General features: G+C 44.3%; 1 protein-coding gene and 1 long non-coding RNA gene across 2 annotated transcripts in view; both read right to left on the minus strand.

The window, feature by feature from the left end:
- The window catches only part of SETBP1 (SET binding protein 1), a 358,635-nt gene that overhangs the window by 214,615 nt on the left and 126,578 nt on the right, over nucleotides 1-17,442 (minus strand).
- LOC118355355 (uncharacterized) lies at nucleotides 4,580-16,331 on the minus strand. Its single transcript, XR_004817685.2, has 3 exons — nucleotides 16,201-16,331; nucleotides 13,052-13,161; nucleotides 4,580-7,106 (listed from the first exon to the last, which is right to left on the minus strand). It is a non-coding gene; the product is annotated as an uncharacterized LOC118355355 (long non-coding RNA).

Here is a 17,442-nt window from a genome sequence, read left to right on the forward strand (position 1 = left end):
GCTCCAAACATCTTTACACATCTTCCCTTCATCTGAAATTCTCCCCTTAGACATGCCTCTAAGGGTTTTTGTTTGTTTGTTTGTTTGTTTGTTTTCTATCATAAGAGAGGTATAAAAATTACAATCTGGAAAAAGTCTTTGCATCAGCTAGGCCAGTCCCCAAATTTTATGGTTGGGTAAAAGAGTACCTCCATAAGGTTACTGTCTTGCATAAGAATTTAGGTTTTAAATTGTAGCAGCATTTCCCAAATGTGAATTTTTTTGTATAATGTTGATCCTTCCTGACCTTGGGTCAAAATAAATATCCCATGGTCAAATCAGTTTGGGAAATGCTACACACATTACATCACCTCCTCTCTCCTCCCTTTTAGATTCACAATGTGAACTAAAGTACTTGTATTAAAGATTCTGAGAGGTTCTTCCATTAAGCGCCCAGCTGTTTTCCCCCCAAAACTGACTGAGCTATCTAAAATTTTTACCATATGATTTCTACTAACATGCAGAGGAACAGGGTCCTGGTATAAGCCATATGAGGATATCCCATGATGTCACAGTGTGCTCCCTTCTTTACAAGGAAAATAGCTCAGAGGTAGTATTTCATAATAATTTACATTCTGTTATTTAGGATGTGTCCAGTCAATTCCCTTTTGACAAGATGGGTTAATCAGTGGTGAAGAATCTGGATACACAGAAGGATCCGAGACATTTTAAAACTTTGTCCAAAAAAATGACCTTGGGCTTGGCCAAATTTCACATGTGGGACTATGCCAGGCCAATGGGATCAAAGTCAAGGACTAAACCAACTGGCTGCCTTACTCCTCTATTGTAGAAATTCATTAATCTTTAGGACTCTTGTTTGCTCAAGACATCTACTTTCTACTACAATACTAGGTTTCCACATTTCTGGAACTCTCCTCTCATAACAGTGGGAGACACACAGTAGGCGCCTAATGATGGCATGAGCTCAAAAATGGCATGTTGTCAAAACAGAAATCTGATCATGGTGATCCTTCTTTCAGCAGAATGGATATTGGGGTATGAATAGCCCTAGGATTTCACTTTACTAATCATTTCTCCTAACCAATTAAAGAAAAGCTAAAATATTTTCACTTGTTTGATTGATTTAACATGTTTAAATAAACTCCGTTTAGATCCATTTTATCAGCAGAATTCAGTTTGATCAATAGAATTATACTTGACCAAAAAGGGGGAAAAAATCCAATAGAGTGAACTGGTAACATTCATATGACGTGCTGAATTAGCAATCATGAGCAATGAGAAGGCACACAGGAAACCAAGTTTGTAATAACACTTTAAAGTCTCATCCACAGCTTCAAAAATCCCAAATGGATCCATACACAGGCCTTGTACGGGGAGCCATTTCCATTCACTCCCTTGGCTAAATTAAGTGAAGATTCAGCCTTCTTCAAGGAGTTGGGAAAGAAACCTCTACTATCATTTAATTCTTTTTCACTTATCTGATAGATGTCACTAGATAAAGGGTTTGTCCCAGTCAGCTCCAGCTGCCATCCAAGATGACATCCACTGGGTGACGTCAATGACAGACATCTCCTTTCTTACAGTGTCAGAGACTCAAAAGTCCAACCCTCACACACCCCGGGAGGATTCCGTGTCTGGTACAAGTTCCCTTCCTGGCTTGAAGATGGCCACCTTCTCACTGGGACTTCACATGATGGAGACAGCAAGCCAGCAAGCTCTCTAGTGTCTCCTTATTTAAGGAAACAATTTCCTATTGGCTCGGGGACTTACCCTCGTGACCACTTTTCAACCTTCAGTAGTTCCTCACTCCAAATATGGTTACATCATGGGCTAGGGTTTTAATATATACAAATTCTGAGGGGACACAATTCAACCCACAGCGGGTCTGAAGATGCAAAGCACAAGTCAGTGGAGGCCTTTCTCTCATCCTCTCTTCCCTCCTTTCTGTCGAACTCTTCCCATTACACAGACTAGGAAGAGCACTCAGTGCTCGAGAAATAATTTTCAAAGGGACTGAAAACCAATCAGAACAGAACAGCTTACCTCCTCGGCTACTGCTGGAATGACCATATGCAAGGACACTCCTAGCTCAGTGCTATCTATCTGAGTTCTCATCCGCTACTCTGGTGATGACTTCTGATTTGAGAGCCGGGTGTGACAAGTCAGGACTTGGGGCAGCTCACAGACTTTGAGCCCCACTGTTTTCACTGCTATGTTACAAGGCCATGCTCCACCACATTTCAGCGTAACGGAACTTCCTAACTGTAGATCCCTCGGGCCCTGTCGGGAAAAGTCAGCTATGGAAGTTACAAACTGCTGTGATGGTCTCTTTTTTTAAAACCAGTGACTTGAAGACAACAAAGGGATATTTCAAACATATCGTGAACAATGGCAATATTTAGTGCACAGCCTCTTTAGAAGAACACTTTGAGATGTGACTGACTACACTTACTTGGAAGTATAATAAGGCCCAGTTTGTGTTTTGAAAAGTTACTCTCTTACTGTTTCATGCGTTGGATGGCAGCATGCCCATCCTCCTTCATTTGGGGCCATTGAGAAAAGCTTAACTCGGCCTGAATTTGCACTGCTCTGTTGATTTTCGCTGTTTTTTCCTGCTCTTGGTCTCCCACCTATTGAACTACAAAGAAGGTGGTGCACTCATGGAGGAGCCAATTGGAGGCTGAGGGGGCTCACAGATACGGCACACAGAATGCATAATGCTCAACTCAAGGAGGTGTCATTCACATGAACCATATTGTGATGATAATGTTTGGTTCCCCCAAGGGCTCTATAAATTGTGCAGTTACTCTTTGTGGTATGAACTTGGTTGCCCAGGAGAGGAATGGTTTGTTAAGTCCTGCTGAAAATGCCAGCCGTCTATGGTTTGTTGGGCTAGGCTGCTAGGCTAAGGTCCAATATGCCTGTATCCTCCCAGGCCCTCATATAGGGCTGGGCCAAAGGGGACTTCAGTGGATAGTTGAGATACATATGTAACAAAGAAATGGGTGAGTGAGCTACCCTGGAGCCCTCTGGCTGCCCAACCCTCACTGATTTATCTATTCCTAAATCCGATATGATCAGTTATTCGATTAGAAAGTCCCCCAATTTCCTACCATAGAATCCAGGCAAGATTTTCACAAGTTTCTTCACTTTAAAAAGAAAAAGACATTTGTCACCAAACAGAAGATGCCATCACCACCACTGAACCCCATGCTTCTGTCCTCATGCTATTGTATCATGAACTGTGCCTTATCAGTAAGTATCTCCAAGGCCAATGAAGTAAGAGAGAGAAGCTCTCCCAAAAGCATTCTGAGCCGGGCACTGGATGTAAAAGAAGAAAGCTCAAGAAACTGTAGTTTCCCTCCATGGCTCTTTTGTGAGCCCAAAGCAGTTAGTAGGCAGAATTGATGTTCCTGGATTCTGCGCTAAACAAACCAATATTTGAGCCACAGAAGGACCGGGCTAGGACTGGTCTGGTCTACAGGGGCCTCCTTTGTCTGGGGGTTGGAATCATTCCTTGGTTCCTTTTCACCAGTCCTACCCACCCCCAGCTCCTGCCCCTCTCCCAATTCACTCTTTAAGAATTTATCCTGCTGCTTCTTTAACTCAGCATGTGTCTGGGCAGATGTCCAAGAACGCTCGCTTCAACAACGACAACAACAGGACCAGGAAAAAAAAATCCTCTACTTCAATTCAATCCTCCCTGCTCTCCAAGCCCTCCCGCTCTCTCCTGGCTTTTCACAGCTCATGATTGATAACGTCCTCCTCTATCTCTCCCTGGGACTCCACATGCCTTTCTATTGGACAACACGGCCTCTGTGAGGCGACCTGGGAGTCCAGCCACTGGGCCCTGGGACCCCCTTGGGGTCTTTTGAAAGAAGAAAAAGGAAAGGCCAAAAGGGGCCCTGGGTGGGGGCAGGCCCAACAGGTACAAAGCAACCAGAGAGCTGCATGCAGCGAACCTTTGTGCCAGGGCCAGGGCCTGGCGGCTCAGGGGAGAGGGTGGTGAGGGGGTCTTTCCATACCTCCTTGCCACCCTTTTCTCTGCTCTTGAAAGAAAGGTGACAACAACTGGGATTCCAAAGGACCAAGTGTGTTTTGAACCAGTGAAAATCCCTCTACCAGAACTTTCCTTTTGGACTCTATTGGCTTCCCTTGAAATTCGTTAAGAGAAGACATCACATATTCCATCATATTTTGCACAAAAAGATTCAGCTAACAAGTATCGAGCACCTACTATATTTCAGGTACTCTGCTAGTTGTTTGCTTGGGCATAAATCCATTTAATCCTTAGAATGAGGTAAAAGTGACTGTATTGGCAGGTGAAGAAACCAAGGCATGGAGAGATTAATTCCCTTGTTCTGGGTCACATAGCTAATACGTGGCAGTGTTGTGAGTTAGGCTCAGGTCCTGTGATCCCTTGGGCCATGCTTTTCCTGTTCTGTTTTGCTGCTCCAACAAACTTTGAGAAATGAAAGAATGAATAAAAAAAGCTCTTAGAAAAAGCAGAGACATTATAATTATTCCTGTTTCTATTATTATTATTTTTATTTTATTTTTATTATTATTATTTGCACCATCTATTACATCTGCATCGAGAAATCTGCACCAGCCAGGAGATTATTTTTCTCCTTATGACTGCCTTGGGATGCACAGGTCAGATGAAGGTTGCCCCAGAGTTGATGAAGCATATTATCTTGGTCTACTTTGGAAATGTTTCCATGGATTTCCAATTTAACTTTATATCCTCTACATTTCAAGAAGGTCAGTTTGAAAGCCATCTGCTTGATTAGTGTTTGTCTTCTCTAAAACTGGACTTGAAAATATTGTCTACTATACAAGAAACAATTCTTGTTTAAAAATACTTTTAGAAATATTCTGCAGGCGAATGTGTGCCTTTTGTTAAATAAAAGTGGCCATATAAAATTTCCCCTTTTCTTCGTAGCTTGCCCATGTCAGTCCTCAAGCAAGATGACCAGATCCCTGAAGGAACCAGGTAGCTATCACTCCTTTAGATAATTTCTGCTTTGCTCTTCCCCTAACAGCTACATTTTGTATTAGGCTTGTGAACCCCTGAAATTCCTTTGGAAATAAACGAGGTATAACTTCTTGATAAGTAAGCAATGGTGTACATGTCTATCCCAGGCTGTCCCATCATCTGAAACATCTTACCTAATGGCCACACTTGGGGATCAAGCAGAGTATGACAGAGCAAGTACCCGAATAAGAGAAAAAAAACCACAACAACAGCTAACTCTGACTTGGTAAGCAATGTCCTGGAGAGTATGTGCCCCTTTCCTGGGAGAAGAGCTGAGAAGCAGCTAACCCAAGTCCTTATAGGAGAATGCAGTCCGTGCAAAAGAGTGCAGTCCCCAGGGTTCCAGCCAAACCAAGATTCTTCTTTGCTACTTTCTCTCCTAGCACAGGGGCCAGACCCCTTCTCTACTGTCTGTAGTTATCTACCTCTGGGTAGACCCAGACAGTATAGGATTCCCTAGCCACTGTCTTCCCTTATCTTTGCTCCCTCCTCTTTCCTCCTGCTTCTTCCTTCCTCCCTGCTTTTTGGGAACTGCCTCAAAAGCGCAATACCTTAGGGTAAAGAAAAAGGAGGGAGAGGAGACAGTCCAAAGTTACAACTTCTCATTCAGAAAAATATTTTGTAGGGCCCCTGGCAGCTCAGGGGTTGAGTGTCTGCCTTCAGTTCAGGTCATAATCCCAGGGTCCTGGGAACAAGTCCTGCATCAAGCTCCCCACAGGGAGCCTGCTTCTCCCTCTGCCTGTGTCTCTGCCTCTCTCTGTGTGTCTCTCATGAATAAATAAGAAAAATCTTTAAAAAAAAAGAAAAATATTTTGCTACTGTTAAATATGTAGTGGGTTCTTTAGAATAAAAGCTAAGGGCATGCCCATGGAAATGTTTTGTTAAACCTTCAGAAATATAGAAGAGCAACTGAGAAACCTGTCAACAAAAACACATGGAGCACTGTATTACAATGAAAAGCAAATGTTAATGGACAACCTTTCCTTAGAAAGAATACAATCTAGTGTACTTGCCACATTAAAAAGCCATATAAGGAAACGACACAAATCATACAAAATCCTTTACATGATGCTACATTAGCGAATGAGCAGGTTTCAAGGCAGAGTGTGCTAGAGATGAGACATGCACCAGGTCCTGGAGGCAGGATGCAATGTGAGGGGCTTAGGTTAGGAGAGGCTTCAAGAATGAGTCAGTTCTAAGAGAAGCCAAGAGGCAGAGGGGGCTGTAGCCTTAGGATCCATCCCGCTCTCCCCTTGCCCCACCCATCACCTTTCAAGGCATTGCAACTAGTCTTAAGATTTGCACAGGGGTGTAGAGGTGGAATCTGGGTGAACTTTGGGATAACAGGGACATTGTTAGGACACTGGGGAGCCATCCTCTCAGCCACTTGGAATTACTGCCATGGTTGCTCTGAAGTCAAGATACTTTTGCTCTAAAGATTCATCGAGTATTGTTTCCTTCTGAATTCAACCAATTCCATAGCCAAATGGTCTATTATAACCCCATTGCACACCTCAAGAACATATAACAACTAAGCAGTACAATGAAGAGAAAAGTCAAATCATTTCTTATTTGTGAATCAAGGGGATTGGCTTCCAAGATCATTTTGGTTCTCATACTTATGTTATCCACACTTTCACTTCTCTGACACTTGGCTAATAAACATCTTAAACATCTTTCCTATTTCCCTTTTGCACAAAAGCCCCCATTCGAAACGCAAAGCATCTGTGTTGTTGCCAGGTTTTAACTTTCTTGACCTGTGAATGACCTCTCAGGTCCTGTATTGCTGCTGTCACTGTGGTACTGAAGCTCCCAACTCACGGGCCTTAATGGATGCAAGTCCTCATCACAGAGCAAATGTTTTCAGCACCAAATGATAGGGCTAGGCATAAAAAAATAAATGCCATCTATGTCTTGCTGAATAAAAGGTGTGTTCCTCATTTATTTATTTTCTTATAATATAACTGCTATTACTGGAACAGGGAGGGAGAACATATCATTGGTTTTTGTTTTGTTAGGTATTCTCCCCCAGATGGATGGAAGCAAGTATCTTTTTCATTAATATCACCTGCAAGAAAACAAAGCCAGGAATGTTTATTTCTTTTTAGGCTATTAAATGCTAACAGCTTTCAAGTAACCAATATCTACTCTAGGATTTAGAGTCTGCTTGATATTTTGTGTAAGCAGCAATACATTCTAATGAATAACTCATAAGCAGCTAAGCACAGGTAAAGTCTCTTTTATTCCTATACTCAAACTGGAAACAATTGCACAGTTGGTGACTCTAGGCCACAGCCATGCACATACCTGTGGGGAAGAGCACTGGAGGCACCTCAAGCAGAGACCTAGGTTTTCAATAGTGGACCAGCCACTGTCACACACTACCGCTGTTACAGTAGGGAGCAAGCTAGAGTCCCATTCTCCCACTGACGCCTACAAGATCTTCAGTGGGGAAAGCTGGAGGGTGAGGCTGGTTGGACAGGAGGGTTATTAGCAAAATAGGTTGCAAAGAATCACATTCTAGCATCCTAACTATAACACCTACATGCTTTGTCCACAGTCAGTGGTAGATTCTACTACAAGGAATTATGGGATCAATAGCTAAAGGATTGCAACACCATGACATCTTGATTAGAACTTGTCTGCTAGTCAATGGGTAAGTATCAACTGTCCACTATTTTAGAAGGCAAATTTAAATTGATAAATATTCATGTGAAAGACACTGAGAAGCTACAAAGACATGCTAGAGGATAAAGGAGGGAGTACAACATGAATATTATTCTCAGGAAGTTATAATTTCTCAGATTTTAGTCCATCACCTGGACTGCCTGGTGTTGAAGGAGTCAGGGATAAGTAATCCTATACAACTCTTCCCACACTTCCTGTAAGAAGGAAAGGGCTGCTAGACCAAACTAAAGGTCCACGAATGGATAAAGCAAACTTTCTCCTCAAATCAGTCATGCTCCAACTTGAATCACTCTATTCTGTGGAGCATAGGTCACTGCGGTACTAATAAATGCACTTATTCAACAGTAATTGAACAGTTACAAGGAAATCAAAGCAAGAGAGGGAGAGATAGTGGGAATTTAATCCGCAGAGGTATATCCTTCAGACAGTGGCTCAAGAGAACCACAGTCTCTTCTGCCTTTCTGCTCTACACACAGTCACACCAGAATGTGGAGTATAGCTCCCCACGGCAGGTGTCCCTAGCTAGGGACAATGCGCAAGTCCCCCAGTACACACATGGAATCCATGCCCTTGATGACTAGCTCTGATTCTGAGGACATTCTTTGGAATGCTCAATTAAAATCTGTTTCTTTGTTATTTCCACTCACGGTTCTTCTCCACTAGGAGCTGGACTATTCCGATTCACTCAACGATGCTAGTATAAGCGCCTACTGAACACAGCCATGTGTCAAGAATAGGGGATTGGGAGGGGACTCCAAAGCTTTTGGGAAACCAGAGGAGAAGAAAGACAGGTGTCTAAACAGGAAAAGGGCAAAGGGGACAAAAAGCTTTGTTAGAAGGATGTCTGAAGGAGCATGGGAGCAGGTACAGGTGAGGGAACAACTCTTCTTTTGGAGAAAACAAGGACAGCTGAGTTTGGAAGTCTGGATAGGCCAATTCTGGAAGATCATTCTAAGAGATGGAGCTCTGCATACAGATGCATCAGAGCAGAGAAAGACAAAGAATGTTTGAGGAGATTCGGGATAATGGAAAGTGCAAAGGAAAGGGGTCAGATTATATAGAGCTTCAATTCTGCCTTGCAGAGTTTGGATTTCATTCTGTAGGTAATGGGGAGCCAGAAGAGGCCTTAAGCAACACCCCTGGGAGGTAGAGAAGGAGTAAATGTCTTGACTTTATATATGAAATCAATTGTAGCACAGAGAGATGATGCCTGGGGCCACTCAGCCAGTGAGGTCTTGAACACAGGTCTCCCAACCCCCCAAACAGACTGGTTTCCACCAACACCTGCTGCTTCCAGAGTCAATGTATCTTTGTGGGGAGCAATAGATCACTTTGGACATCCTGTGGGAAGCAGAATCCTCACCTGCCAATAAGAAATTGTAATCCTCTTACTTCTATGAAAGGAAATGTTAGTTTGATGGCTCCCAAGCTACCAGGTATACATTTCTATCAAGTCACTTGCCAGAATGTTATTGTGACAATATATCCATCTGCCTTTCGGCACTAAATTGCGAGCTCCCTGAAATCAGAGACCGTGTCTTCAGTTGGTGCATGAGACAAGCCTTAATCAAACAATTAGCCTATCCCAGGCACTGTGCTAGACGTGGGGTATTTCCCTGTAAGCGAACAAGAGATGTGGCCTTGGCCCATGGTGGAATCCATGCCATTCCACCCCTGTACTTGCAGTGCTTGGGCATGGGGTGGACACTCTGACAAAGGTGTGTGAGTGATGGATTGAGCAGAGCAAATAGTGTTATTTCCCTTAACATCCCAGGGATGCCCTGACGTGGTGCCCTGTGCGTGCACAGCTTGCAAAGGGGAAAAGGAGCCCGAGTCTCAAAACTGGCCTGCATCCTCACCTGCCCCCGCCCCTCACCATTCAAAAACACTAGACTTAGGACTCAGGACTTCACAGTTCCAGGTCAGAGAGAGGACAAGCAGGTGCCAGGACTGTCAAGGCATCCCATCAGAAGTTGCAAGAGTTAGGCAACTGAGGAGCGGATGCCTTCACTGCTTCTTTGGTCTTCCCATGGTCCCTTTATGATTCTTTACTACCTTGTGTGATTGAGAAAGAAACTGCCACCTTGAAACAGGAAAACCACGAGGCTGTAGGTTCAGCTCTGGGCTCCAGAAGCCAAGTTCCCACCACGTTACTGCCTACCTGCCATGTGGCACTCAGCTGGGTGTCTCCAAGCCCAGTCTGGGCTGGCCTGGTAAGGAATGTTCTCCTGCTGAGCAAGCCAGAAAGAGTCGCCAGGGACTGCTGTCACTCCCCCAGGAATCAGCCAGCCTCCTTAAGCCCCTGGACTAGCAGGCCTGGTATAGCTTCCAGCTGCCTACTCATTCCACCAGCAACAATGAGTGACAAGTACAAGAGGAGCACTCCTTTCTTGTGAAAGAGTGATACTGCCTGCCCTAACCTGGCTCTGGGTCCTCGCCTTTGGCTGTTGCTTGGGATCATGTTAATTTTCCCTGTGCTCGGGGTGTAGATATAGGATACATGCAGACCTACTTCATTCTGGGACAGTCTTCCTCAGTGGAAATTCTTAGTAGCCACTTCCTACCTGCTGGCTGTCTTTTAACCCAAGGACAGCATCATCACCTGAGCCAAAGCAGATCAAGATAGTTGCCCATTCTCTTTCATGTTTTGTATCCATATGAGATGATGGATGTTAACTAAACTCATTGCAAAAATGATTTCACAATATATGCAAATCAAATCATGTTGTGCTTATATGCTGACTCGATCTCAATAAAACTAGGGAAAGAACAGAAAGACACTGGATACCCACTACAAGGTTCTAGATGTGAGTCTCATTTCTGCTGCCTTCCACAGGACCTTGAGTGTCCTACTGTAATATGGGGGTGCCCTCTGCCACCACTCAGGAGGTTGTACAGAGTGAGAGCAAGAGCATCCATTTCTGTTTGCACCTCCAACCTCCTTCCAAAAATGATTGTGTGACTGTCTGCAAAGAAGGAAACATAATATAGTAAGACTTACTATAAAAAGAAAGGATCTAATGCTATGTAGAGGAAGGATGAGAAGGGAAATTTATACCCACACTCTCAGATGACGGAGTGGTGGGTAAGCACTCAGCAGTTCTCCTGGGAGAGGGCATGAGCTTTGAAGGTATCTGGTGCTTCGTCTTGCTGATCAAAGGAAACCAGGTGATCACCCGCCCCCAGCTAAAGGTGGCATTTCCATTCATCTTTGGAAAACCAACATGACATAAATATCAAGAGAAAAAGGGAAGTCTGTGCTCACTTTCAAGTGTCCTAATGAAACAATCCCAGAGACTAAAAAGCAGCATGCAAAATTGTTCCACTGCTTTCAAAAGTCTAGTAATAGCAGACTATTAAAACAAATGTGGTACATGCACATGCACACGTGTGTGTGTGTGTGTGTGTGTGTGTGTGTGTGTGTTTGTGGTGTGTACTCGAAATATTATCTGGTCATTCAAATCACTAAGACGTATTTGTGATGATATTAAGTAGAAGCAAATGCAGATGGATATAAACAAATGGATATAAAGTGTAGCCTGTTTTCACAGGGATAGATGGTTAGAAGGGCACGCTAACAACCGAACATAATCCTGTTAGGTGTATGTGTGTCTATGTGCATGCGTGTTTCCTTTCTTTTCATGAAAAGAACTCTCACAATGTTTTCATAAATGCTTTTGTGAAGACAACAAACATCAAAGAAATAATAACTCATGCCCTGGAGCTCTCTGTAGGCCACCTTTAACTTTGCAAGAGGTAGGCAAGTATGATTTCCATCTTCTTAAAAATGGTTAGCATCAGCAGAAGATAAGGAGTTTAAGACACTAATCAAACCCCACAAAGGACACCTATGACCTTGGCACCCTTGCGTCACTACCCCAGTGGCCACGGACACCAATTGTAAACCAAAGGAGTGCATGCACCAGGGTGGGAAACACACTCCCCTGAGTGTCTTGGGCTCATCTCTGCCTGACCTTGGCCAAAGCCACTTCAGAGCTCTGGCCCCACTTCCTCATCTGCAAAACAAGGAGGCTGAAATCAACCAACTCTGAAGTCCTTCTTTTTTTAAGGTTCAGTGATTTTATGACCCTCTGCATCTCCACCAGAATAAATTTCTTTTTATATACAAAACACTTTGTGATGAAATGTCTCTGTAATTAAAAACAAAACAAAACAAAAAACAAAAAAAACCAATGCTTCTTAAAAGACAGCATAGACTAAGAGTATGTAACATGGAGGTAGACTAGGTTTCAAATCCTGGCCTGCCACTTCCTGTTTAGGAAATCACTTAATGCTGGGGTAAAAGAGGATTAAAAGTGCTAATTTACAAAACTCAACATGGATGCCGAGTAACCAAAACACCTGCTTAAAATATTTAAGCCATGTAGCAAAATGTATAGCAAAATATGCGTCATATATTGGGACGCCTGGGTGGCTAGGGGTTGAGTGTCTGCCTTCGACTCAGGGTGTGATCCCGGGGTCCTGGATGGAGTCCCAAATTGGGCTCCCCACAGGGAACCTACTACTCACTCTGTTTCTCTGCCTCTCTCTGTGTGTCTCTCATGGATGAATAAATAAATCTTTAAAAAAATATGTGTCATATACAATAATCTGTCTATTCTTGGAAGATCTGAAGCTACTCTGAAACGTTATATATTTCCAAGAACTGTAAGTGGTGGATTTTTCCAGACAGTTCTGATTTCTCAGTTCATAATCTATTGCCTATTGTCCTGGGGACACACATGCCCCAATTTCTGTTAGGAAAGTGTGGCTACCACAGTGCACCCCCTGGTTTCACTGAGACCCACAGCCATCCCACACCAAGATGACTCTCTCACTTTAAAGTATTTATAGTCACCTCACTTTTTCCCAAGCAGGTACAATGCTCAAGTGCAATGCTCCTTATTTGGCCAGATTCTTGCTTGAGTCCTGTATTAGAGTGGTCAAATGGAAGTGACAGAGACTGGACGTTGTATTGTTAAGGCCCCAATATTTAATCGTGGGACCCTAGGGAAGTCACTTGCTTAGGCTGGGCTGTGGTTGCCTGGGGAGGGAGCGGGTCTGGAAAGTAACTAAACCTCCAGCTTTCAAATGCAATGCTTGGCTGTTAGCAGCTTCTGTTCCTAGCAAAGTCTCTTAGGACTTGCTCTTGGCTCTCTACCCTCACCCCTGTGTTAAGAATCCACGGCCTCTTAGTTTACCCTCAAGGATGCAGCTGGGCTGCTGCTGATGTGCAGATTTGTGACTTGTCAATTGAGGGAATGCACAAGACGAACCTGGAGATCCCTATGTGCTATCTGGATTTAATCCAGGGGGCAATATTACCTTCTGACCCCAAACAGTACAAGTCCTGGAAGATGGTCAATTTCCTTGAGTCGGTGGCTGGATCCATGTTTAGTGTGTTCTTATCAAGTCAGAGTAAGACACATAGTATTCTAGGTCAGAAAGTGATGAAAGGACTCATCAGAGAGGAAGGGAGTGTGGAAAGTGATCAATTTAAGAGGCATTTTAAAAAAAATCCTAAGTGCTTTTTTGTTAAAACTGGGCAAATAAAAACTTAAAGGAGGGGACAACGTGGGGTGACAAGCTGAGGTGTCCTATTCCACGGAACACCGGCATCTGAAGGTTGTAAAAGCAGGCAGCTGAGGACTCATTCATATAGAGGTTGTATTCCTTCTCTTCGTGATGCTCTGCTGCTCACAGAGGGGCTGTGTCCTGTCTTGATAACTGGACACCAATGGGAAATTTCCCATCTAGTAAGGACAGGCATAGAGGTATCGCTGAGGTACAAGACTCATCCCTGGCTTTTTCTAGAATGTGGCCAGCCCCTCCCCAGAGGGTTCCCTTCCTTTCCCCTCCCACACCTTCTCCCCTTAGCCAGCTGCAGACTGCTCTCTGTATTTCCCAAGATATGCTTCACAAGTGCCCCTGCAGCCTGGTCCCTTGGTCCTTCCCAAGCATTTGCATTGTAGCCTTGGCCTGCACCTGCTACGCAGCCCCTCCCCTTCTCTCCTCCTGCATGGGTCTTCCTCAACCTTTCTCCCACCCATTAGCAGATTCCCAGAATGAAAAAGGCCAGTGGAGGCTGTAATTTCCCCACCTACCCCCCTTGCCCTGCCTGCCCTGCTCTGGCTTTTGTAGGAAGCTCCCAGGGAGCCCTACTACCACTCCCCTCTCCCAGCCAGGCCTTCTCTCAATCTGTTGTCCCTTGGTTCCTAGGCGCTCTCTCTCTCACTCTCTCGCTCTCTTTCTCCTGTTTCTCTAATTTGTTTATTGATTTGGGGAATCAAATCACTTTTGTTCAGCCAAGGAAATAGACTGGTGTTACAGAGAGCACATTAATTTGGAATCAGAAGCTGTATTAGACACAGACTCAGGCCGGTGGCCTGGAGGGTCCTCCCAGATTGTGTCTTTCAAGCCTGTCACTTCACAGATGAAGAAATAGAAGGCGCATAGAGGCTACGGCCCCATCACTAAGCATGTGTATGTCCTTAGACTGTCATTTTGCCCATGAGGGTCTCAGTATCCTCACCTGCCTGGCAACAGAAATATATGTTCCAATTACAAAGAAAATCTGGAAGGTTCCCACCATGTTGGTTGACCAAGCAGTCAATGTGTAATCCTGGCTCCATCTTCATCCTTAACACCAGGGTTCTACCCATCTCCCTGCTGATTTCACAAGCTTCTAACACAAGGATACAAGAGAGAGGCACAGTCGAGAAGGTGCCACATACGCAAATCACACAGGGATATTAAACACGGGCATTAGTAGCAATAAGTGGTGTCAACCATAACATCAGTAACACCAAAATAGTAATTATGGGAGGTAAAGGGTGTGTTACCTAACCTGATCGTGCTAAGCATTTCAGAGTATATATGGGCATCAAATCATCACACTGTACACCTTACATCTACATTACGTGTATATGTCAATTATATGTGAAGATAAGAGAGGGGGAAGTCATCTCAAATTTCTGGAACCCCAGCTCTAAGAAAATGACCAAAGTAAACAGCGGCCATGAGTGTTAACTGGATAATCTGAATTTCTGTCACCCACTTCTCCCTTCCTTGACCCTAAGAAGTAGGTATGGACCCCCCTTTACAGAATACTTCAAATCCAACTCAGAGGGCCAAGGTCAATCCAAACCCCTGCTAATAGTTCCCGTCTCTGAGCTCTCAAGTCCTGATGACTTTTCCCACACACCGACGTGTCAGATTGTGTGGTCTAACTTCTGTTTCCTCATTCAGACAGAGATGAATCCTTAAGGATTAGAACCACATCCTCCCCTCTTATCCCTCAGTACCTGACATGCACTGGGTACAGGTAAGAGTTTAGTAAGTATCAGTTGGTTGACTGATTCCTGAACCCTGGGGAGAGCAGGAACCCAAGTCTACACTGAGCTCCCAGCACGGTACACATCAAGCCCAAGAGCTCCACATCTTCCCACCCAGTTCTTCTCTGGCCAAAAATATGTTTCTGATACTAGTGGCAGGATACATAGCCCAATTTATGGGATTTTGATGGACAGTAAGTGCATCTAAATAGGATTCAAGGACCCTAAATTCCACATACTTCTTGTTTGTAAGCCATCTCCACACACCTGTGCTCATGCTATTTTACCAGCCAGGTGAGCCTCTTCTACAAATATGATTATCAAATCCAATTCAATTTTAAAAAGTCTGCTCATGTTTTGACCTCCTGGAATGCCAGGCATAGCTGCACAAGTTGTACACTGTGCTTTGCCAATTCTGGGTGTGTAAGAAGCCATAGATCACTTTTACCCTATTTATTGTAATAAATTAACCTTTAAGGAACCAGAGGCATTTGACTTAGCCCTTGGACTTGGCCTTCTATTAAATTTTTTTCTGATTCCTTTAGGCCAAAGGTCCTCCTAATTGTATACAGCTACCTTGAGCCTGCAGAGAAAGGAAATCCTAGTCTCTTCCTCCATCCCTGCCTCCCATACTCACTACTTCAATCCAGCAAGAGGACAAATGCAAGACTTACAGCTGAATAAAAAACAAGAATCCTTCACCACACCTTGGAGACCCACACCAAGGAGTTTAAGTGGAGTGGACTGAGGAGCAAAGGCGAAGGAAGAGAGGACAAAGCTTGGGGTGGCCTTCACGTTGGGCAAAGGTCTTACCTCCAGAGGGGGAACATTCTATCTTCAGTCCAGCATATCATCCAAGAAAAGATTTCCCCCATATTCTGAGGATGAAGGACTGACTCATGGTGTGAGGAATCAAACCATCATCTATGCTGGAGACACGAGCTGCTCCGATGAGCAGTCCTACCTCCACCTCCACATGGTGAGGACTCAATTCTCACAGCAACTTCAAGAAGCAGGAGTGCCTCCCTCATTTTACACATAAGGAGATGGAAGTTTGAAGACTTCCTGTTCTCAGCTAGAGACCACGGAGCAGAACTACTAAACTCAAGTCTCAGAGGCTCTAAAGTCATTTCCTTTTACCTCATTCTGTGGTCAGATGCTTCATTTTCCTGACCATCTGAAGAATTCACCGTCAAAGGCCCGTCATGCCTGTGCACATCCTCCATTTTGGATGGAGAACCTGCCTCGCCAATGAAAGGGTGTGATTCCTGAAGGTAGAAAATAGGGCACGGTTGCTATATTGTATGGGGGCCAGTCTGATTTCTCTGAGCCAGATCTCCTCTCCCCACAGAGAAACCTCCATTTCCACAACTATCTCGTATTTGGTGCAGGTTTAACATGAGGCAGGTTCTTGACATATTTTTATAGAACTCTGCCCAAATCAAAGAAGCTAGAGATAGCTTCTGAAAGATGTTATCCTCTGCTTTTGGGTGAGGTTCTATGATGACTTGTCCTGTTCCCCCTGCCCCTGTGTCCCCTATATTCCCACTGAGTAGGGTGCCCATTCCCTGCTCCTTCTGCCCTTGCCTCAACTATAGACTCCATCCTCAGGCTGCTTTCAGACTTGATCTCCAGCTAAGCTGGGAGTTCCTGGAGGACAAGGAATCTGACCCTTGCTTAGCATTGTACTTCCAGCCTGCGGGACTTGTATGCTTTATCACCTGATCAGTGGTATTTGTAAACTCAGTAAGGGAACATGATCAAAGGACTTCTGAATCTGCTTGGCAGAGAGCACCACCAGCACTATTCTAACACCCCGGCAGATAGGGCTGGGGTAGGAGGAGGGAGGAGCAGGGTTATCTGTGAGCTCAAAACCCGCCAGCATCCTCATGGCCAGAAATATATGCAATCTATTAGGGTGTCAACTCTCAGATGACCCGGAGTTTATGACTCAAGTCTTGCAATCACAGAACCCAGAACAGAGTGTCTGGCACAGTGTACAGAATTACTATGTATCTGTGGAATAAATTAATTACTAAATACACACTGGAGCACTCCCCACATACTCTCTCTTTCCTCAGAAGACAAAGCTGTATAATTTCCCATTTTAATGACTGGCAAAATCCTAGCCATGTAGAACCTGCTAGCGCTGGGGGCTGCTTCCAGTTTCTCATCTGCAGATGGGACCACAGACGTCTAAGGCCTCACAGAAGGCTTTCGACTCTCCGTCTAGTACCTGTTCAATGCAGCCACACTGTCACACTCTGCAGGAAATCCGAGAGCCTGTGAGGCCTATGGCTGAGCCCTGAAGCTCTTGGCTTCTTGCTTTCCATCTCTGTCCAGCACTCGTCTCTTGATAGAGAAAGCAAGCTTCCTCATAGA

Source organism: Canis lupus, chromosome 7 (genome assembly GCF_003254725.2).
Source record: "Canis lupus dingo isolate Sandy chromosome 7, ASM325472v2, whole genome shotgun sequence".
Lineage (NCBI taxonomy): Eukaryota > Metazoa > Chordata > Mammalia > Carnivora > Canidae > Canis > Canis lupus.